Below are 24,695 nucleotides of genomic sequence, written 5' to 3'. Positions count from 1 at the left end.
GAAGCACCCAGCCAAAGCTGGGGAATCTGCACAATGCACAGCAAACTGTAGACACATGAATAAGCTTAGCAAAGACAACACTGAGACTTAGAATCATGAATAGTAATAACTGCTTACTGTTTAGGTCACTGAATTGTAGGGTATTATTTCATTGTAAACAGAGTATACATTTATAGTATAATTTGAAAAACAACCTAATTAGGTCCCAAATCTTTTGAGTAACAGTATATTAAGAAAATCCTCAGGTTAGAATATGCAGAGGTGGAACTGAAGCTAGAGGACTTTTTAATTAAAAATGTTGCATTTATTTATATATTAATACCTTTGTTTTCAAAAATACAGAACCACATATTCCTTCATATTCAACTACAGTCACTCTTCCTGCCCTCACTTCACAGTGAGAAGTTTGGCTGTTCTTTGCATGATTCACATCCTCTTGATATGACTATGAAAAGGAGGATAAGTAACACCACTGTATCCTTAGCTACTTGAAAAGAAAACTGTGCTCAGAAAAGAGGAAATGAGTTGTGTCCCTACTGAGCATTAAAGTGTAAACGCCATTGCTATGGGCTCATGCACCATGTAACTTGAATTTTATTTTACCACCTCCTTGTAAGTGATCATTAATTGGTTTCCCTGAATTTCCTAAATTCAGATCAAATTTCCTGTGGTGGGAACACCCAGCAGCAGCTTTAATGAAATAGTAACATTTTTTCATGTTTGGTTTTTAAGACTTCCTATTGAATCTGGGGGTAGCTAATATATTGCCAAAAACATTCCCTTTTTCTAAGTTAGCCAGAGTCAGTTTCTGGCTTTTGGAACAAAGATCCCTAGATAATGAGACAGCTAGACTTCCTCACTAAAGAACTGGTGAAAAATCAAATCTTAGCTAGGGAGATAATCTGTGTTTATTCAGGCTAATATTCCTTCTCACAGCCCATGCTATACTAATCTTTTGTGACCATGATAATCTTGGTCTATTCTGGGCTATGTTCCAAATACTCCTGTGAAGCCTCAGACAAAGAACTTGCAGTTAATACTTGTCTTATACATATAAAGACTACTTCAATTGTTATATCCATACTACTAAGTTATAGATGAAGCTTTATTCTTCCCCTACAGCCACGGTCCATAAATACTGGACAACTCCACTCAATATATCTGGAAATGCTCTACAGTGGACTTGGCTCTTCTTCGTTTATGTAGTTGTTTTTGGTCAGATAATAAGTAACTTCCCTTCTTCAATTTGAGCTCTAAGACCACACTTCCTCTGTGCCAGTATTAAACATCTTTTTGTTCTAATTCACCAGTATCTATACTTTATTATGAACTCCTCTAAATACTTTTCATTTTAAATAACAGGAAAACAAAAAAAGTGTGGGTTCAAATGTTTCAGAGTATGTAGGTATGTTCTTCTGTATTTCAAGCTCTTATATTAATGCTATAGATTCTCAGAGAGATTATCAATGCAAATCATGAAACAAATAAAGTATTCACGGATTGGTAAACCAGAGATCTGGTTCAAATTTTAGCTAAAGAACTTGGGGCAGTCATTTAATTTCTGAGTCATTTCTTCCATCTATGGTTTTAGAGATTGGAATGGAGGTTTACTCTGGCTATATGCCCTGCAGTGGGATTGCTGGATCATATGGTAGCTCTATTTTTAGTTTTTCAAGGAACCTCCATACTGTTCTCCATAGTGGCTGTACCAATTTACATTTCCACCAACATTGTAGGAGGGCTCCCTTTTCTCCACACCCTCTCCAGCATTTAATGCTTGTAGATTTTTTTTGATGATGGCCATTCTGACCAGTGTGAGGTGATACCTCAGTGTAGTTTTGATGTGCATTTCTCTAATAATTAGTGATGTTGAACATCTTTTCATGTGCTTCTTGCCCATCTGTATGTCTTCCTTGGAAAAATATCTATTTAGATCTTCGGCCCATTTTTGATTGGATTGTTTTTGTTTTGTTTTGATATCGAACTACATGAACTGTTTGTATATTCTGGAGATTAATCCGTTGTCGGTCACTTTCTTTGCAAATATTTTCTCCCATTCTGTGGGTTTTCTTTTCATTTTGCTGATGGATTCCTTTGCTGTGCAAAAGCTTTTACGTTTAATTAGGTCCCATTTGTTTTTGTTTTTATTTTCATTATTCTCGGAGGTGGATCAAAAAACTCTTGCTGCAATTTGTGTCAGAGAGTCTTCTGCCTATGTTTTCCTCTAAGAGTTTTATACTATCTGGTCTTACATTTAGGTCTTTAATCCATTCTGAGTTTATTTTTGTGTATGGTGTTAGAGAATGTTATAATTTCATTCTTTTACATGTAGCTGTCCAGTTTTCACAGCATCACTTATTGAAGAGGCTGTCTTTTCTCCACTGTATATTCTTGCCTCCTTTTTCATAGATTAGGTAACAATAGGTGTGTGTTATCTCTGCGCTTTCTAAGACGTGGTACATATATACAATGGAATATTACTCAGCCATAAAAAAGAATGAAATAATGCCACCTGCAATGACAAGGATGTACCTAAAGACTGTCATACTGAGTGAAGTCAGACAAAAAAAGACAAATATTATATGATATTGCTTATATGTAGACTCTAAAGAAATGATACAAGAGAACCTATTTACAAAAAAGAAGTTGAGTCACAGATGTAGAAAATGAACTTACCGTTAAGCAGTGGGGGAAAGAGGGGGAGGGATAAATTGGGAGATTGGGATTGACATATACACACTACTATATATAGAATAGATAACTAATAAGAACCTACTGAATAGCACAGGGAAACCTATTCAATACTCTGTAATGATCTATATGGGAACAGAATCTAAAAAAGTGAATATATGTGTATGTATGACTCACTTTGCTGTACAGCAGAAACTAACAACATTGTAGATCAACTATATTCCAATAAAAAAATTAATAAAAAATTAAAAGCACTTGCAACAGTATTTTTAAATAAACTACAATTAAGAACTTAAACTACTGAATATAGAGTATTTGAAAGAATTTTAGATATTCTAGTTATTTAATGAAGCTAATGAACAATGTTATGCTTCACATTTAATGAATATTTAGGAATATGTAACTTATGAAATATAACTGATCACACAGTAAGAGATAAAGGAAAAAATTAAGATCTTACAAGATTATGGGGTTTTTTGTTTGTTTGTTTTGGGGTTTTTTTTGCGGTACACGGGCCTCTCACTGTCGTGGCCTCTCCTGTTGCGGAGCACAGGCTCCGGACCCACAGGCTCAGCGGCCATGGCTCACAGGCCCAGCCACTCCGCGGCATGTGGGATCTTCCCAGACCGGGGCATGAACCCGTGTCCCCTGCCTCGGCAGGCGGACTCTCAACCACTGTGCCACCAGGGAAGCCCCAAGATTATGTTTTAAGTCTTGATTTTAAAAAGGATTTAGAAGGAAAAAAATCAAAATAATTTTAAGAACTGTCTTTCATATACATTATTATATTCATGGATTAAAATGGTATTTTTAAAGGGAAGATGAGAGAGAAAAGAGTGGTTTAGAAAACCATTTTCCAAGTCTGATTGACACATAGTCAAGGGAATTCTAGAAACACTAAAAATGCTTCTCAAGTGCCTAGTTAGCACAGAAAAATCTGCAAAGCACTTCTGAAGTACTCCAATTTACAGAAGACTGCTTAACATTCTCACTGAGTGAACATTCAGGTGAGTGGTGTTAATCTGCTAGACGATGTGAAAAATTAGATACCCCTACCTGAGTGAGAATGAAATGATCTGAAATTCTAAGTCCACACTGATTTACATTATTAATGAATGAAAAGATAATTTTCTTTAAACATTAAGGAAATTCAGAAGAATAAATTTCCAACAGTGGATAATTTACTACATATATTCAAATATGTTATTTTATTATATGCTGTCCTATAATATAAGCTTCCCTAATAGAGAAGTGTATTAATCTCTCTCGATTGAATTATGCTTTGGGAGGCATCCATCTTAAAAATATGGTAAAACCCTTCACAGTACACATTGTGGTTCTGAGTATTTTGAAATCTTCAATTAATCTTTTCAACTGATTGGTTGATATCAAGTGTTCTTTCTTCTAAGAACAAATAATGCCTTCACTTGATAATCTCTTTTCATTACAGTAATGAAAAGAAAGTATATTAAAAGATTTTAGATCAATTTGAAATGCAATAGACATAGAATGATAAACAACGATTACAGAATTTAAGGAAGTCCTTGTAAATCAAACACACCATAAATCCCCAAAACTTTTAGAGAGAAATGCAAAAGGGACAAACAAGAAACAAAATTCTTATACTAATCATATTATGCCTAGGTATATAAAGCAATTTTCAGTTTACTGCCATTTCAATCCAAACTCCTGCCTTTGCAATGAGGTAATTCTTTTGAAAAAGAATTACTTTTTAATTTAATACTTAAATTTCTGAGTTCATGCCTGGGTAACTTATATTTCCAGGACAATTATGGTTACGCATGTTGCAAACATCACTTTTTAATATGTTTTCCATTATCTCGTTAATAAAATTCTGTACTAGACAGTTATATTTCTAGGAACACAGCAAGTCAGAATGAATGCTAAGGAGAATTGAATTGTGTAGTCTTTGCAGGTCTCTTTTCCATCACTTGACCTAATGGCCATATGATATTACCACTTTCCTGAAAGTGTTAAGAATCACTTTTGCCAATTTCTTTTTTTTCCCCTAAAATTCATTCTCTCAGAAAAGTACAAAGAATAAATGCTCTCATGCTATGAGCATCTGAAAGAGTGCTAACAGGGATAAAGAAAGTGTAATGCCTCATACTAAAGACATTTAAAACAAGACAATAAAAACAAAGGAATTAACTGGCTTAAACTGGAGTTCACCTGTGCTCTGAAGTACTGAAAGCTACGTATTAAGAGAGTGAAGAATTCAACTAGTAGAATTTAGAAACTATGATAATAGTATTTAAACAAATGAATTAACTGATTTAAAACGCTTCTCCACAGATGGGTTGCTATTCAATGATTCTTATAAACTGTGCCGCCACTTATATAATGCAAATATACCACTACTACTACATAATACATAACAATAAGGGCAGACATTAAATGCTGGATATACACATCTGTGTGTTTTAAAGCATATATAAGACAGTTTATATAAAATGTCAGGTTCACTTGTAAAAAGGAATAAATGACAACACTATGACCAGAACATTGCAGAGATATAAGTTAAATAACTATAATCTCTGGTAAGTTGGAGATTACTTGATCATGGAATCATGATTTTGATATGAGTGGAGCAGTGTAAGTGGAATATATCGCAAGACTAAGATCAAGATCTTCAACGAAGAATTTCTGGTAGACAAGTTTAAGATTTTCTCTGTAAGTGAAATAGTTCAGTTAAACTGACATTATAGTCCTTAGAATGCAAATATTCTCTAACTCAGCTGCAGTTTACAACCCTACAGGAAGGTATTTATAATAATATATGTACAAAATTACAACAGAAGATTGAGTTACTAGTGGACAGGAGCTATATTTTATTGATCTTCGTACTACAGAGTACCAAATAACCACAAAATTAATGTTTGAGTTGAATTACTTTAAGTTTCAAGTTATACTTCATACATAATTATACAGGTTTTTTGGTAGGTTATACATAAAGTTATGCACATTTTTACAATTATTGATTAGTTCTTCATTTAGTTGTAGCTATTCTGAGAAGAATCTATCCTCCCCACTACGTGATTTAAGCCATGTAAAAGTAAATATCATACATGCAGTAACACTGGTTTTTCTGTGATACACATCAACGACAAAAATGACTCCCAACAACAAAAGGCTCAACAGGCTACAGTATTGGTATAATGGCAATTATCCTATGTATGCCAAATTTCAACAAAGCAACTTGTTAATATATATTTGTAATTCAAACCAGTAAACTCAACATAAGACTATTCCTTAGTTTTTATCAGCATGCCACATAAACTAGCATAAGCTATAAGTTATTGCTTGACTTGGTGCTTTTACTGACCAATAATCAGTGTTATACATACATTGAGAAGTTTTAAATTCAAGTATATACAGGTGTCAATGCCATGGACTAAAATGATAATCTGGCGAACATTCATAAAGAGAGCTGCCGAGTGTAGATTTAAAATCTCAAAGGAAAAGGGTTATTTTGGCATATTTTGGCTTATCAGTAAGTCTCAATGATGAACTGACACTATGATTAAAAGAAAAGTGAGACAAGTTTGTGAAAAACTAAGTAAGTTTTAGAACCATTTCATGTCTCAGACCTGGTTGGCATCACTTCAAAGAACTTTGTTTTCATGTTTAATATAAAAAGTACTATATTCATACAGATAGTTGAAAGTGTATACATATTCACAAATGTTCATCTTTAAAAAACAGGTTAAAGACCAGAAGCGTAACTCTCAGCTCCAGAGATCATATTAGGATGTGTTATTTTTCTGATTTACATAGTTCTACGGAGAACGAATATCAAAGCTTTTAGAAAATTTAATTATGTAAAAAGATATTAGGGTGAAAAAGGCACAATTTTTTGTTTTTATATAAAGGTATTTTTATGTACATAAAACTTAAATTAGTGGATTAAGATAGGCAATAGTGTATTTGTAAAATTTACAAACAGCAATATCTTTTCTAATACAAAACAACTATAATAAATGGTCCTACATTTTATATCGATAGAAATTAAATAGTAAAAATTTTGAGAGAAATATTCAGAATATTTAAAGAACTGATGGAAACATTTTGAAGGAGAAATATACAAGAATGACAAACTACTAGAGTTCTATAATGCTCTGGTTAGATCTAAAAAGGGACTGGGAGATCAAAGCATTATCTATGAACTATTACTTCTACAATTTCTCTAGTTTGAGCATATTGTTTCCTAAATATATAATAGGTTTTTATATAAAAATCAGAAGAAGTTTTTCTGATTATTTTAGAAATACACACACTGAATAGTATATATTCTATTACACTTTCCAAAATAATGGTTAATAAATACAAGAGAAAACATGCATCAAGAGCCTAAAATATGCATAGCTTAAGTACTAGTTCCAGAAATTTATGGGAGATAGAGATGCACTTAATTTATAACAAGTATCTAAAAGATTATGATAAACAAAATTGGATAATTTCAATGCTAATAAAAGTGCAAACATATGCTCTATTAAATACTAGGCAGTTATAAACATTTTTCAAGATATTTAATGCTCAGTATCCAGTATTAAATGAAAGCCAGGTATACATGGATGTATACATGTTACCAAGCAGCATGTTTGTTACCAAGCAGCATGTGTTATCTACTCCCTTCTTCCTCCCATTCAATCACTTCCCAAGAACACATACAAACACTCATATATACATAAAAACAATTTTAAATGAAAATTATGCAAGGGTTCTTACGGTACTTGAAGCATTAAAATATTAAATTGTTTACTTATAAAAGCTTTAATAGCATAACTAAAGTTCACGAAAGGTAGTAAGTCTCTAACATCTAGTCTACAAAACTTCTTAAAAATTAACTAGAATAAAAGACAGTGTGGAATTAGTGCTTTCAAACACTACTACATAGATCACATGTAGGTGTTTATCCCTAAAACACTGAAGCTGACTGCAATTCAGTACCTTCAAACCATTTACTAATTGGCACATTAAATCAAGTATTTATATACTTTAAAAAACAGAAGTTAGAAGTTAACAGATGGGGATTCACTTCAGGAGAAAAAAATCCTTAAGATATTTACTAACTGAAATTAAGATTCACAAATTGTGACTTATGTCCAAACTTATGTACCATAACATCTCTAGATTAGTGGTTCTCAACCCTACATTTTAGAGCCTCCTGGGGGGCTAGGTTCTAACACTACCATGTGAGAGCTCTGAATCTGATGCCAGGTAAGGGTTTTTAAAAGCTGCCTAGGTGATTCTAATGTGCTCCAGGCTACAACCAGATCTGAGTTTTAACCTCCACTTTCCACCTCCTGTGAAAGACTCCTCTACCTTCCTTGAAGGATTAGTATAACGTTTTCATTTGTGGACAGAACATTGTGACAATACTCATTTTGATTTGGAATGGTTTATCTGCATTTGATGGATCTTGAAGCACACTGACACACTGCAGTTTGATCTATGGCCACAAGGATTGTAAACTCAAGTTACCTCAAGAAAAAACAAAACAAAAAACATACTACATAGGGCTTGGAAGAGCTGGCAGCTTCTCTAAAATTCAACTACTACTGTCACCACCTCAGGCCACACAGGATCTCCCTCATCACATCTGCTGCTTACGCCTACTCTACTCCTCTCTATACTACATACTGGTTTCTCTGTTTTCTCAGTTTTCTCATCATATATATTTTGACTGGCCAAGTCGATTCTTGTGCTAGGTCAGTCTCACTAGCCTACAGGTAGACTGCTCTTGGCTCAGATGCTCAGCACTATCTACTCGGCCAGAGCGGTGGCAGGGCTCCCAAGTCATCTAGACTTCATGCATATGAGCAGGAGAGGTTCCCCCAGAAGGCAGCATGGATGGATGTGGGCAGGCAGCAGCGTGACTGACAGCTCTAATAAACACAGGAGAGTTGTCCAAGGCACTTTGGGTAGCACTGATGTCCAGTTTTAAACTTTGGTAATTCTTACAGTAAAAATGACCAACTTTAACTAGTAAAACTGGTTTTACCAGGATGTTTTCCATGATATCATCATGTCTGTGAGAATGTTGCTTCTGGAACATGAATATAACTAAGCAGTTAGTCCTGTCTTCCCTTGAAAGGTACAAGCTTTGATTGTCTAATAATGATATTCACTTATGTGCAAAACAGAGATTGCAAGTCAAAAGTACAGAGTTGCTCTGTCAACCCTTTCACTAGAATTTCAGCAGCTTACTTCTGAAAGACCTCCTCATTCCCGAATCATGAACAATCTTTCACCTCACTGTTAAGAGCTGCATTCTCTTATCTATAGTATGCAAGAAGTTCACAAGTTCTTATAACTTTTTATAACAAGTTATTTTCTGCTTCATTAGAATAGATTATATTATAAATTTGAATCCTCAACCTCCCATTTAAAGACCAGCCAGTATAAGATCTTAAAGAAAGATTATGACATACTAGCATATCGATGCATCATTTAAGTTTTCACACCTCATTAAAGTCTAAGTTTAAAATAGATCAAACTTAGTCTCTTTTTAACCATCTGGTTTCAGAAAATTCATCTTTATAAAATTGTATTGTCATAACTGACAAATTGTACAACCATCTACTGACCAACTATACTTTGACAATGCAGTAGTTCCAAAATAATTGTTAACTTGTTTAAAAAGTTGTTAAAGCCTTTGACCTTTAATGACCAATTTACAAGAAATACATGACACAGAAAAATATCTGATAAAGGGGCTTGCAATCAGCAAAATCTATACTATGGGAAACTCAAGGACAACCAATGGGCTTATTCAATAACCACAATAAAATAAATAAGAGGGAAAGAAAGATCTATAGATTAAGAGAGACTCAAGGAGCAAATTTACCAATTGCAATTTATGGACCGTATTTGAATCCTTGTTTGAAAAAAAAAAAAACCTGTCAATCACTTGAGATGAGAATTTGAACACTGCCTATTTGGTGATATAAAAGATTAATCCAGATTCACACCTAGCTTGAGTATTTCGATTACTGTAAAGAACAATTAGCATTTTTCTGTTTCCCCAAAAGACAAGTTCTATTATCCAGTAAGATCTTACCTAAGAGCTCTGAAATTGCACTATGAACTTCAGACAAGTGATCTAACAGAGGTTCCCTAATACTCTAAAATTTGCTAAAGCATCAAACAGAAGTTCTTTCACTAAGTCTGTTCTATTTGGTTGCTTTGTAAAGTTTCTGCTCATGTCCAACACCATCTGGCCTGGAAGGTATTCCAAGCAGTCAATTGCTGCAGAGAGGTACTCATCTTCCCTACTGAGGAGTTATTTTAAAAAACAAGGGAAAAAATAAAACACAGTATCTAATTTACTAGCTATTTCATGTTTGCAAGCAGCTAAAATTTCTACACACTTAGATATCTGTGTAAAGCTTTTTAACGTATAACTGAGTTACATATCACCGATGATAAGTTCAGCTTAATGTTTTAATGTTTGTTTTTTAAGCTATAAACAAAAGCTATTAGATTTCTGAAAAGGACACCAAAATCAAAATCTCCTCTTTAAAATTCATAATGGAGAATCAAACTAATTTATTTGCTCAGGTCACAGCCAGCACTATATTCCAGACCCAAATCCTAGACCATTATCTTTCCAACACAATGCTTCTTATTTCAAAGCTCTATAAGATCCATCCTCTGATTTTGGCTAGGCAAGAATAGAGGGAAACAAGTTAAAGTTCCAAAATAATTAACACTATTTCTAGTAAAATGCCACCTGGGTAGCTTCAGATAAAAACGTTACATTTCAAGAAATAAATGGCTAACTCTCTAATCTGTTATCTAGTTAAAACCAATCCATTGTTATAGAATCAGGACAACTAAGTCTGTCATGACCCATGTGTCATGTGTTATCTTGACTAGGTCACTTCACCTCTCTGGCCATCAGTTTCATCAAGTATATAAAACGTAGTTAGATTTTAAAGGTAACTTACAGCACAAATTTTGATTCTATATTGTAATATATAGAGAACTCCAAAATTTAAGTTACTTTTAATTCTAAAAACATGATTTAAATTCTTATGGAATATATACGTAGGTTTGCTGTACAGCAGAAACACATTGTAAATCAACTATACGCCAATAAAATTTTTTTAAAAGCCTCCTATTGTAATCAACAACTAGTATGCTGTGATTAGTTCAACCCTCATCTTCTATAAACTGCAGTATTGCAACAGACTCCTGACTTTCCCCAAGAGTCTGTCCATAAAGCTGCAAGGATGACCCTTTTAAGATACAATCTCCTGCTTAAAATTTTTCTGTGGCCTCAACACCTGTAGGATCAAGTCCAAACCCCTTAATATGTCACATGAAGCACACTGCATCCTGGCTCCCGCCTGCCTGCCTTCACCTTCTCTCTTTTACCATGCTACTTTCATACAAAATCTTTAACATCTACTATTTTTAAACTGCAACTTGAAGCAGACTTTGTTAATCATTAAATATATGAACAAAGAAGAATTATAGGACACAACCAGTAAACAAAAGCTCACTGTATTTTATGAATACAGTGACTATTTCCCATGAACTCAGATTCTGACCTAATTTGCTATTTAGAAAGTAAAGTCAGTCAGCCTTTCATAAAAGGTAGAGAAAGATCCTGTCAGTATCCCCCAAGATAATCTTACATACTAACCTGGGAGGTGAATATAGTTTGTTCCCTTTGTCTGTCTTGATACAGGATTCCTGTGAATCTACTACCTTCAAATGCAGACATTTTGTCTTTTCCAAAGATTTAATAGAAATTCATTTTGAAAATGTAGTACCTACTACATGCCAAATGATGTTCGATGTGCCAGGATACAGCAGTGAACAGAAGAGTCTCTGTCCCATGGACGCATACTTTGTGAAAGGATATAGACAAAACGTAAATGTGTTAGATCAGTGCTGAGAAGAAAAAGGGTAAGGAAGATAATGATATTTTAGATGAGATGTCACCTCTCTGAGAAAGTGCTATCTCCTTTTAACCTGAAGAAAGGAGGAAGCCAGTTGTGCAAGGTATCTGGGGAAAGAGCAGAGAGAGCAAAGACTGAGGGGGCATGTGCTCTGCTAGAGCAGGAGTGGGGCCACCGTGCCCTGAGGGGCATAAATAAGTGAGAGAAGAGGAGTGAAATCAGAGAGTGGAGCTGGCGTTTGGGGTAAGAGTGGGGGCAGTTCAGGTAGGACTTGGGGCAGGTATCAGTTATATGCAAGGCAATGTTTAAGTTCCTTTCACAAATTCTCATTTTCATAGCAACCCTCGGAGGTAGGTATCATCTTTATTTCAGAAAAAGAAAACAGACTCAGGTTAAATAAAAGTTACAACCTTTATGGGAGGTGGTAATGAGATTTGACCTCAGGGTCTGCGTGACTTCAAGGTATTTATCAACTTTATATATGTTTTTTAGATATATTATCTGTAAACATTTTCAGCAATAGACTAATATTTTAAGCTTCCTATTATGCAGGCTTATGAGTTAAGTACATTTCGAACAGTGAAAATTAACCACTTGCTTCTGAATAAGAACTTAAGACCTACTGCAAAGATAAGGTGGGCCCAGAAATGAAGATTTTAGCCAAATGAAAAACAACACAGGTTTCAAAGTTTTCTTATCACATTCCCCATTGTATTAATTGATATTTCCCAAAACTACAAAGAAAAGGAGAAACAAGATAATTGACCTTAGTTTTTAGTAAGTCAATGGAACTGAGTCAATCATGACCTTGCTGGCCTTGCTTTTTATATGTTACACTTTTCAGGGAGCCTCTAAAAACTTCAGCGGTGCTAATTTTTAGGCTGCCGTTTTTGTCAAGTATATTCCTTCCTTTATTTTTTGGATATTTTGTCAGAGAATGAGAAGTTATGATTGTCCTTAAATATTATTAAAAGGAAAATAGGCACCAGGAGAATAATAAGGAATTAAGGGGAATTAAAATTACAGAAACTACTACTTAAAATTGCCTCCTTACCTTTTCTGATAAATGTGTAAAGTGAAAGCATAATTTCCTGAAGAATATTAGAACTCCCTTTAATGAACTAGTCATAAGTTTTAAGTGGATCATTTGTAATTCATCGTATTGTAATAAATATAAGGAGTGCAGTGAACCATATACCTTGTTCACTTATAGCTTAACTGTTATATACTTACTAGCAATTTTAACATCTCTACCATGAAAAGCTTCTAATATACACATATATAAAGCCACTTATTGTACTTGTATCCCAATACCAAAAAGGTGTGATTTACAACTTACCCATTACTATGTTCTTAGTTTAAAATAATCAGTAAGATTGTTTTTAATTTTCAAAATACTTAAGAGACTTCATAAGCAAGTATTAACAAGGAAAGTAATTGTTGCCAGTCTTCCGGATAGCTTGCAAGCAGTTTCAAGAATTGAATTACGGAGAATTAACTAGATAAGTCAAGCTGGAAATAGATTTACCACAGGTAATAAGGTTTAGTCTCTACTGGAAGGAGCCACAAGCAGGCTTTTGATGGAATCTCAAAATAAGCCCAGGCCATTCCTAGTGTCTGTAACCCATGAGTAGCAGTACTACCTTCATCCACAATGTCCAAATAAAATGAGTGTTAGCAACACAACTTACTAAAATACCAGAGATTATAACTGACATTTAAATGAATGCAATATCTACTCTCTAATAATTTTTTCAAATCTTCCTTTTATTATTGTTAATATTTCAGTACTTCAGTGTGATAAGGCTCTGTTTTCTCTCATTTAATCCTCATGAACTTCTTTGAAATAGTAGCTAAATCTTACTTTGAGGAAATTAAGGCTGAGTTCAACAAACTTGCCCTCATGTATTATTCTGGTCGGGCTGTCCTAACAACAACAAAAACAACTACTTAAAATTGGGTGGCTCAGATAACAGAAATTTGTTCTAGTTCTGGATGATAGATATGCCAGATCAAGGCTCTGGCTAGTTTGGTTCCTGGTGAAAACTCTCTCCTTGGCTGCCTTGAAGAAGGCTGCCTTCTCACTATGTCTTCACATGGCTTTTTTTTTTTTGTGGTTCTTGTTGGGGAAGCCGAGGAGAGCTCTCTAAGAACACTAATTATATTGAATCGGGGCCCTACCCTATGACCCCATGAAACCTTAGTTACTTCCTTAGAGATCGCATCTCCAAATACAGCTACACTGGTGATTAGGGCTTCAACATGTGAATTTTGTAAGGTAACAAACATTCAGTCCATAACACCTCAGTTATATTGCTAGTAAATTTATACTATCTTTTCATAAAACTTAAACATTAAAAATCAGTTATCAAATAATTTTAGTGTTAATATTTCATTGGAGACTTAGGAAAGAGAGATAGCTTTAAGAGAACCACAAGCATTAGAAGAGAAAAACAATTCTAGGACTTGTAAATCTTTAGTTAAACTACTTAAATACAAATATATCAGTCATTTTTCCTGAAATAAGGTAGGGAATAATAAATTGGTATGATAAATACTATCCATATACACACGTTTAAGAAGTAACACAGGAAAGAAAGGCAGACAAGATTTAAACTTGTAGAAATCAGACTGCATTTTAAATCCCAGTAAAACTGACTTCTGGACTAGGAATAATATTGAAGTTGAAACAAAAATCCTAACGCTTGAGCTGTAAATAGGTTAGCCTACAAATTCTAAAAGGTAAGGCTGAGTGATCTACTAATTTGAGATCAATAAGACAACTTGAAGGGGATAAAAGTGCTGATGAAGAGAGAAATATAAGCCTCAATAACATGGAAAAAGGATACTCTCTGCAGGGGAATTAGAGGTAAAGAGTGAGTTTCCCCATATTAACCTGCTGCCTGAAATCGAAGTTTTGCAGGTTGAATAACACTATACAGAAGATTTAACAGGTTAGAACAGGATAGTATGCACCTGTGAACCACACACTGTTTCCAGATTCCTCCAGACATGATATAATTCAGCATCTTAACATTTCCCCTCAAGCATGATCACCCACACACCCATACTAGATCATGTTCACACAAGTACTTTAATACATCATGGGTCCTGGTCTTGACAAGTAAACATGCCAACACCTATACCAGGTTAACCTGTTTTTTAATGCTGATTTTGCCAAATAATACAGATCCCCTGCATGCTGAATGGAAACTACATAATTATCATCTAAGATAAAATAAGAGTTGAAATGAATATTGGTATAGCAGACCATTAGCCCAGTAGGATGAGTTATTTTTATTTCTAAACAGTATTCAAGAGACCAGAGAAACATACAGTGAACAATTTAAGTCCAGCAATCAGAATTTAAGCTTAAGCTTGTCCTTGAATTTCACCTGCATATGATGTGGACAAGTCTTTAAAGTCTGTCATTATTGTACATCTTGATGCTTCCTTATTCACACCCGGTCAAGTGTCTTCTAAGCACATCACGACCAAAGAAATCAAAAAGTCTAGTGACCAGTTTCAGTAACTCTGGATATTAGATTTAATCTTTGTAGGCTGAATTCTTCAATTACTGATTCAAGTGTTGAACACTGTTTAAGGTTAGTTTTGGATATAAGCAATCTTAAGAATTCAGAGTAATCCTAGGATAAGTAAATCCTAGGGAGTTTACCTCCCTCCATTTAGATATGAACATTGAATATCCAACAGTATTGAATACCCAACATTGAATACCCAACAGTATATTTCTTAGTTATAGAAGAGATCTATAACTAAGAAATGAAGCACAGGAACAAATATGACCCTGTCAGATACAAGATTTTAGAAGGTTTAGCAAGAGGGCTCAGAAGTTGTTTTATGCTATACAGCATCCTACACATGCTCTTAAGCACTATATGAACCTAACCTAGCTAACATTTTCAAGCAATCTCACCCTTCTCTTTGCTTGAAAAAATAGCTATTCAAGGAAGGACCTGTCCTTCCTATGTATTTGGTTCAAGCAAAAAAAGTTTAACATTGTTTCATATGTTTAATACTTTTACTAAACACTGATAACATCTGTAATACCTTTTATTAAACACTGAAAGCATCTGTAATACTACTAAAAACCATCTTTGCTAAGAATGCACACTAAATAATAATTCCTTTAAAAAACTCAAGTCATAAAGCAGACACGTCATGCTAAATTACACTTACTCAAAAATTACAAGGGGATAATCAGCATCAACTCTGATCCACACATTCAATGTCAATTATGGTCCTGCTGTGAAAACTACTTAAGGGCAAAAAAAATTCTATATCACATCAAATAGTGAGATATTAAAATCCTTAAAAGTAGATCAATACACACATTATAAAATTGGATCCCAATGCAAGATGAACGTACACACTTACTAAACAAACTCTAAATATGTAACAATTTGATTTTCATTCTCAGACTTTAAACTAGAACAAAATCATACACCCCATGTTTTCCCACAAAACTAATAGTGAGCTATGCATTATTTCTTTAAAACGTCCTTATAGTTTTTAGAAGTTCAAATTGTTCCACTGCCTCAGAATACAGCACTTTATTCAATACTTGTTATAGATTATTACCAGCTACTTAAAACATTTTCTAATTAGTGTTAACCCACTGGTTCTCAGTGGGTGATTTTACGCTCCCATGGGAAACATAGCAACGTCTGGAGATGTTTTTGGTTGTCACACCATGTGGCTGCAGGAAGGCGGGAAGGCAGGTGTTACTAGCATCTAATGCATAGGGGGAGGGAAGGGATACTGTTAATCATCTTACAATGCGCAGGACAGCCCCCACAACAAAGAAAACACCAAGACTGCTCAAGTTAAGAAAACTTAGGTTGACTTAAATAATGTTCAGATACGGAAATCTGTGCTAATGTAGCAGACACAGTGCTAACTGCTACAAATACAAAGAATAAGACAAGAGCATGGATTTTAGAGTTTCAAGGCCCTGGGTTCAACCCGTGGATCCATCATTTTCTAATAATGCAACCTTGGACAAACTGTGTAACTGTTCTGTTGCAAAACAGAACTAATTTTACTTCTCTCAGTTACTGTAAGGAGCAAATGAGAAAATATATGCAAAGTGGCCAGGACAGTGACCAGGAATCAATGGATGTAGAATCAAAAATAGGGGAGTGTTCCAGCATAGAGAAACCTAAAGACACATGACAATTCAATGTAATGTAGTATAATACTGGATGGGATCCTGGAACAGAAAATGGACATTATGTAAAATCTAAGGAAATCTAAATAATATGGACTTTAGTTAATAATCATATTTCAATATCAGTTCATTACTTGTTACATATACCATACTGATGTAAGATGTTAATAAAAAACTTGGCGTGAGGTATCATGGAAACAGTATGTATTAACTTCATGACTTTTATAAGTCTAAATCTATTCTAATATTTAAGTTATTAAAAGGGAGGCATTTATATGCTTCCCCTTCCTCTGAACTCATCTAAATGGTCCCCACTAAATGAATTTTCCCTTTACCTACTCTTACCACCTGGATGGATAATGGTATCAAACTCCAAAGAGTATTCAATCTACTAAAGACTATCAGGACACAGAAGACAAGATGTGACATAGCAGACGATTTAACTCTATCAGAAAATATGTTTAGGCCTAAAACATTTAGGATATAAGAGTTCTAAGAATTTTTCCAAAAGAGGTTTGAAAAACATTACGGAATTGTCAAGATAAAAGAACCATATTTACTGGACAGTAACCAGAAACTCATGAAAATAAATGTAAAAAAAAAAAAAAGTGCTACGGGTGTTAAAACTGGGTGCCCTGAGTGGAAAAACCTTCCTATACTGTGATCAAGACTACAACGCATTTACTGAATATTGTTTTTGCTAATGCAAAGTTTACTTTTCCTTCTACATGGCATTAGATTTCATGCTGAAGACTGAGATTGCCACTGAAAAGAGGTAAATGCTGCAGATTGGTAAAATACGTAAAGTAAATCTCTACTAACAAAAACAATTAAGTGTTCATAAACAAAAGAACTGGCCCCTGCTTTAAATCAAACAGCTTAATGAGAGCATATGGGATTACTTTGAGCTCCCCAGAAAAGTGATACCAGGCAAACGCAAAGAATTCGGTTATAATAGAAAGGAATAACAGAACATCATACCATTTTCGTGCTGTATGTGTCGACGTTAAAAAAAAAAAAGAAGTATCTTTGAAATACTGGCTGAAGGTTGGTGTAAGACCTTATTTCTTTTACATAAATCATGTCCCTGGTCTTTACAGCCCCCTTAGGGGTATAGAAGAGTTACAAATAGAGAATCAGAAGTACAAAGCCACTTGCCAGACCACACAGAAGAGGAGCAGTAAGAGTTCTGACTTGAATTGTTTCTGACCAAAATATGCTTAAGTCCTAACCCAGGTGCCTGTGAATGTGATCTTATTTGGAAACAGGATCTTTGCAGATGTAATCAATCGAGTCATTATGATTGTCCCTAATCCAATAGCACTGGTGTCTTTATAAAAGAAGAGACAGGGAGAAGACAGCAAAATGACAGAGGCAGAGATTGCCGTGACATCTTCAAGTGAAGGAATACCAAGCATTGCTGAAAACAACCAGAAGCTAAGCAGCAGCAAGGAAAGATTCTCCCTTAGACCCTTCGGGGGAGCTGAGGCCTGCTGACTCCTTGATTATGGATTCCTAGCTGCCAGCACTGGGAGACAATAAATCTGTTGTTTTAAGCCACCAAGTTTGTGGCACCGTATTATGGCAGCCCTAGGAAACTAACACAGTAAGGAACTCAGAAACACTGGCTGCCATTACTGTGTCACTAGAACTGTGACGAGTGCCTAAATATGGAAGAGGCATAAACAAATGCCAGCAGATAGTGAATCCAACTCTAGCAAACAAGTGAGAAATTACAGTGGGCCCTCCCCGCCCACTGTACCTTGTGTGCAGCAGACAGTGGTCCTTTTTTTGGGTTTAAATCCACTAACCATCACTTCCACTCCTCCCACTGAGAACCATCAACTTGACTTCTGAACACATATTCCCTTAGGGATATCATCTAGGAACGTATTCACAAACACCCACAACCCAGAATTAGTATGTCAGCTGTTAGAGAAAACAGGTGCCATGTTTTCCACTAAGTGAAGTCTGGCAATTTCCTTCACTCAGTGAACCTGAAGACTTCTCAAGACTATTTGCAATTATCATTTGAAGAGGTTTTAAATTCTTGAATAGTGAAATAAACTCATTCTACAATGCAAAACAAGGCAAAATTCAGATGGTTCTCTTTCAACTTATCATTAGCATTTTGAAGATTAAAAGGAAAATCAGCAACTCAAATGCAAGACTGGACGCATCCACTTGACCTAAGCCATTCGCTGACCACTGCTGCCTTGAATCAGACAGTTTTACTCGTTGGCATTTTGCAAATGAAAGCCTTTTGTCAGATGGAGAACCCAATACCTAGATCACCCCAAACTGTAGCTTCAGAAAGGGGAAGAGTTGTAATTTATCTAAAAGAAGAAAAGAGCTAACTGTTATCCGGACATCTTAACAGTCATATGAATCACACCCATTTACTGAGTTACAGATATGCCAGAACCAAGATTTTAGAACTGCTCATCTGATTCAATTCACTGGTTTGCACATTTGAAGAAACCAAGCTCCTAGGCAAAATGCCCCCCAAAGATAACATATAACTGGTTGATGACATCTACCAACTTTTATCCTAATATCCTGTCAGTATTAGAAAGTCAAAAACTTATATACATTGAAATATTATTTATCCACAATAAGTGCAACTAATATATTTCATGCTGAGTTCCTACCAAGAGAATTTATATCTCCCTCAGTAAGGGTCTGGGGAGAGGAGCCTGACATCAGAAACAGAACAGCCTAGAGAACGAGGCAGGCGAGAGAGATACTCGATCCCTAGTCATTGCGGAGGAAGCCAAGGTTAAAGGCTGAGACGGGGACAATGAGCTCTACAAATTCCAGATATCCTCGTACTTGCCACAAGTAATGCTGAGGAAACCTACTCGAGTGCCGGGCACACTGTGCACAAAGACAAACACGCCCGCCGTGAAGTTAAAGTTTGAGTAACAAGCATAAGCTGCGCTGTGAGAGCAACCCATCAGCCAGAAAGGAATCCCATCCGCCTATACTACATGGCCGCCGACCGAGTGGCCTCCGCTCTGCCGGGTTCTAGAAGTCGCAGGGCCGGCTATTTACTGCGGGCGCGTGGGGCCCGGTGGGTACAGGGCGTGTCCAGCACTCGGCTGCCCACCTGTCCTGCGCGGGAGCCCTGGCTCGCTTCTCCACCCCCGCCAAGTCCCCAAGGAGGTCAGGGGCACCTACCCGCGGGCCTCTGCGCCGGGTCGCGGGTCCCGGAAAGCCGAGAGGTTCGGAGGGTGTCTGTCGTCAGCGCCATGGTCAGGGCTGTGGCTGCCCAACGGCAACTTCTCAGCTGTGAGGTCTGTGCTCCACCAGAGACGCCAATTAACCGGAACCCCGAGGGTGGGGCTCCGACCAGGCTCCGCGCCCAACCGCGGTCTGAACGCGCAGGCCCTGGCGAGCGCAAGTGGAGCTAGGAGGCCCGTGAGACGCACATCACGTGGAGGCCTGCGCAGGCGCAAATGGGACTGGGGCGCACCTGGGGCAGGCGGCAAGTAGAGGCTCCAGCACGCACACGTAGGGCACGCCGAACGTGGGGTCGTTGTCTCGGGGTCGGCAGGCATGCGCAGACGGCAGGAGTTCAGGGCGGTTGCGGCCCCACCTTCCAGGACTCCACCTTGCAGGGCTCCTGCAGCAGGCAGTCGAGTGCAAGTATTTCAGTGGGCCTCACCCCCAAGCCCGCCTTCATCCCAAGGATGACCGACCATCACCATGCAAGAGAAGGGGTAAGCACTTCGTCAACTCACACCACCTGGGTTCAAACCATCCTTAGTAACTCTTTGGTTAAATTATTTAACCGTTCTGTGCCTCTTTCGTTCCCAGTGACATGGAGGTGATACTAGTACCCACTTCACGGCGTTTTTTGTGAGAATTACACAAACTAATGACCATTTAGTCACTGGGACTGGAACGTAAATGCTAAAATGATGTCGTGGTAATAAATGCACCTAGTTTTTCACATATTCCTTCCTGCAAAGAACAAACAAATCTTTATCTGGCCCAGGAGAGCAATGTTAGAAGGTCTGAGGGCCGGCTGCTAAGGACATCTATGTGGTCTCCTAAGGGAAGTTGGGAGAGCGGGGGAAATTGAAGGTAGGGAATCCAGGCTAGATCCAGTGCAGGGCCAGGAGACCCATAATTAGCTCTGAAAGACCAATAATCCAATTGCCCGAAGCATCCCATTTTTCTAAGCTTGAGAATTTTGCAGTCACTTTAAACCTTTGGCATATGTATTATAATGTTTTTTCTTAATAGGGAGGATGCTTGTGTGATTTGGTTACAAATTACCATGGAGTTTAAGTGGGAGCTTATTGGAAAAATCACCTAGGAGTGGTTGTTTCAGAGAATACTTACTAAGAAACTTTGACGCTGGGGGCCAGGGTTTACTGGTGGGGACGCTGTGGGAGAAGGGACAGAAACAGCTGCTCCCCAGACTGAAAAATTTGTCAACTAGTAGGTCCTTTTGTTTATGTTCGCATTCCTTTTGGTGGTGGTAAAATTACACAGGTGGCTGTAGTTGACACAGGTGGTTGTAGTTAACAGAGGTAGGATACAGGACCACTTTCAGTCACCCAATAGACCAGTTGACTTTAGTCTGTCCTATGCTGCCTAATTGAATGAATACACGAGTCCATCCTCAGTACTTGGGAGGAAAAAAGCTCATGCTGTTTCTGAAATCTTGACAAACACTAGTGGTGAGTCTTTTGAAAAAGCAGGTGTTTTGTTTCATTCAGGCCGCTCTAACAAGATACCACAGACTGAGTGGCTGATAAAGGACAAATTTATTTCTCACAGTTCTGGAGGCTGGAAGTCTAAGATCCAGGCACAGGCCTGGTCAGGTGAGGGCCCTTTTCCAGGTTGCAGACTTCGGCTTGTAACTTCACATGGTGAAAAGGGCTAGGGAGCTCTATGAGACCCCTTTATGAGAACACTAATTCCCTTGCTGAGTAAAGAGCCCAAAGGCCCCAGTTCCTAATATCACCACATCAGACATTAAGATTTCAACATCTGAATTTTGGGGGACACAAATATTCAGACCGTAGCAGCAGGTGATCTCAGTGGTCATTTTGATAGCTTATGTGACATTTCAAAGAATTTTTCACCAGCTTGTGCTATATTTGCCCTCATCTGGAATGCTTTCCTCTTTTCTACCTACCTACATTCTAAGGAACTTGGAGACCTTATCCAAATCGCAAATCCCACCTTCATCAATGGACAGATATTTCCAGGTTACCCTCATATATTCCTTCTCTGACTTCCAATGGCACTTACCGAGTACATTATTACTTAGCTATATGTCATATATTTTTAATTAATAGACTTTGCTTTTTAGAGCAATTTCAGTTTTACAGAAGAACTGAGCAGAAAACACAGTTTCATATGACACCTCTTTTCCCCCCACAAATTTCCTTATTATTATATTGCATTAATGTTACATGATTTGTTACAATTGACAGACTATTATTGATACATTATTATCAACTAAAGCCCATAGTTTATATTAAGGATTCACACTTAGTGTTGCAAGAGTCTTGATAAATGCATAAAGTCATATATCCACCATTACCATATAGAATAGTTTCACTAACCTAAGAATCCCGCATGTTCCAAGTATTCATCCCTTCCTCTCTCCACCCAAGCCCTAGCAACCATTGACCCTTTTATTGTATCTATAGTTTTGACTTTTCCAGAATGTCATATAGTTGGAATTATAGTATATAGAATTTTCAGATTGGCTTCTTTTGCTTAATAATGTGCATTATTATTAAGCTCATTTCTTTTTAGCACTGAATAATATTCCCATTGCATAGGTGGACCACAGTTTATCTATTCACCTACTGAAGGATATTTTGGCTGCTTTGAAGTCCTGACAATTATCAGTAATGCTGCTATAAGCATTTGTGTGCAGGTTTTTGTATGGATGTAAATTTTCAAGTCCTTTGGGTAAAAATACAATTGCTGGACTATACAATAAGATTATTTTTAACTTTCTGAGAAGCTGCAAGACTGTCTTCCAAAATGAATACCATTTTGCATTTCCACCAGCAAAGAATGAGAGTTCGTACTGCTCCACAACTTCACTGGCATTTTGTCAGTGTTTTGTATTTTAGACATTCTAACAGGTGTATAATGATATCTCATTGCTGTCTTAATTTACTATTCTTTAAGAACGTGAAATGTTGGGTATCTTTTCATTTGCTTCTTTGTCATCCATGTATCTTCTGTGGCAAGATGCTTGCTTTGATCTTTTGCTTATTTTTATTGACATTTGTATTCTTACTGTTAAGTTTTAAGAGTCCTTTGTATACTTTATCAGTCCTTTGTCAGATGTGTGTTTTCAAATATTTTCTCCCAGTATGTGGCTTGTCTTTTCACTCTCTTAAAAGTTTCTTTCACAGAGCAGAAGTTTTTCATTTCAATGTGGTCCAAGTTTTGTTTGATTTTTCATAGAGAATATGTCTGGTATGATATCTAAACCCAAGGGCATCTATGTTTCCTCCTGTGTTACCTGCTAGGAGGTTTTGTGTGTGTGTGTGTTTTACATTTATGTCTATAATTTACTTTTTTTTTTTTTTACAAAAGGTGTAATATGTATGTCTACATTCATTGTTCTGCATGTATATATACAATTGTTCCAGCACCATCTGTTGAAAAAACTATCCTTTCTCCATTGAATTGCATTTGCTTCTTGGTCAAAGATCAGTTGGTAATATTTTGTGTGGTTCTATTTATAGGCTCCATATTCTGTTCCGTTGGTCTATTTGCCTATTCTTTTGCCAATACTACACTATCTTGATTAATGTAGCTTTATAGTAAGTCTTGATTTCCCATGAGGTAACCCGTGATGAGATAAAGCAGAGCTTTGTAGACTATAATGAGTGGTTGGAATTTTATTTTAAATGTGAAGGAAAGCTACTAAAGGGATTTAAGTGGAAAATGACATGATTTAATTTATTTATTAATTTATATATTTACTTATGTGCTTATCTATCACTTTTAGAATCACCCTGGATGCTGTTTGGAGAATGGATAGAGGGAATCAAGAATAGAATCAGGGAAACTAGTTAGGATGCTTTGAAGCAAGTAAGAACTCCTAGAAGAGTCAGATGTCAGATTAGCTAGACATAAATATCTCCTTTAAAAGTTCTTCCTGATTCAATAAGCATGGAGTCTGAACTGAAAATAGAAACAGTACAGAAAAAGATCTGTTCATAAATCCAGGAATCCAAAGGTGAAATCTGACAGGCTGTGATAGTGTAATATTAAGAAGGATATGCCAGGCTTAGATCATCTCTAATAGCCTGTAGCTTAAATGAACATGTGCTCCCTTTGGTGCATTTTACAAGGTGCCTAAGCTTAAAGAAATGATCCAAGGTTAGTTAGGAAGATGTTCATCAATTAAATGGCCATTTTGTCAGATACATACTCAAAGTCATTTACTGCTCTTTGAATCAGATGTCTAATTAGTTTCTTACTTGAGTATTTGATAGGTCCAATAGCAATATTTGTCTATCTAGTAAGGAGGTGGAGTTTCCAACGTGATTTCCTACATTAAAAGCTAAATTACCCTCCTGTTAGGACAGGTTCCTTATCTACCATTCACAACCTGCCTACCCTTTACCATTCCTCTACAGTGTTTTTAACCAATGTAATTTTACCACGGTTAAAATCATAAACAAGTTTGTGGAATACAACACGAGACTGAAAGGAATCTGAGAAATTAGTTTGTGCAAAAAGAGCAGTAGGCAATAGATGGGTGCTTAAGGATGCAGGCTTGGAAACTGCTTGCGTTTGAATGTCAGGTCCACCAGCCAGCTTGTGACCTGGAACAAGTCATTATGTTGTTATATTGATACCTCAGTTTCTTCATGTGTAAAATGGAG

Source organism: Globicephala melas, chromosome 18, assembly GCF_963455315.2.
Source record: "Globicephala melas chromosome 18, mGloMel1.2, whole genome shotgun sequence".
In the NCBI taxonomy this organism is placed as follows: Eukaryota; Metazoa; Chordata; class Mammalia; order Artiodactyla; family Delphinidae; genus Globicephala; species Globicephala melas.
Note: the sequence above shows the minus strand (reverse complement) of the source record.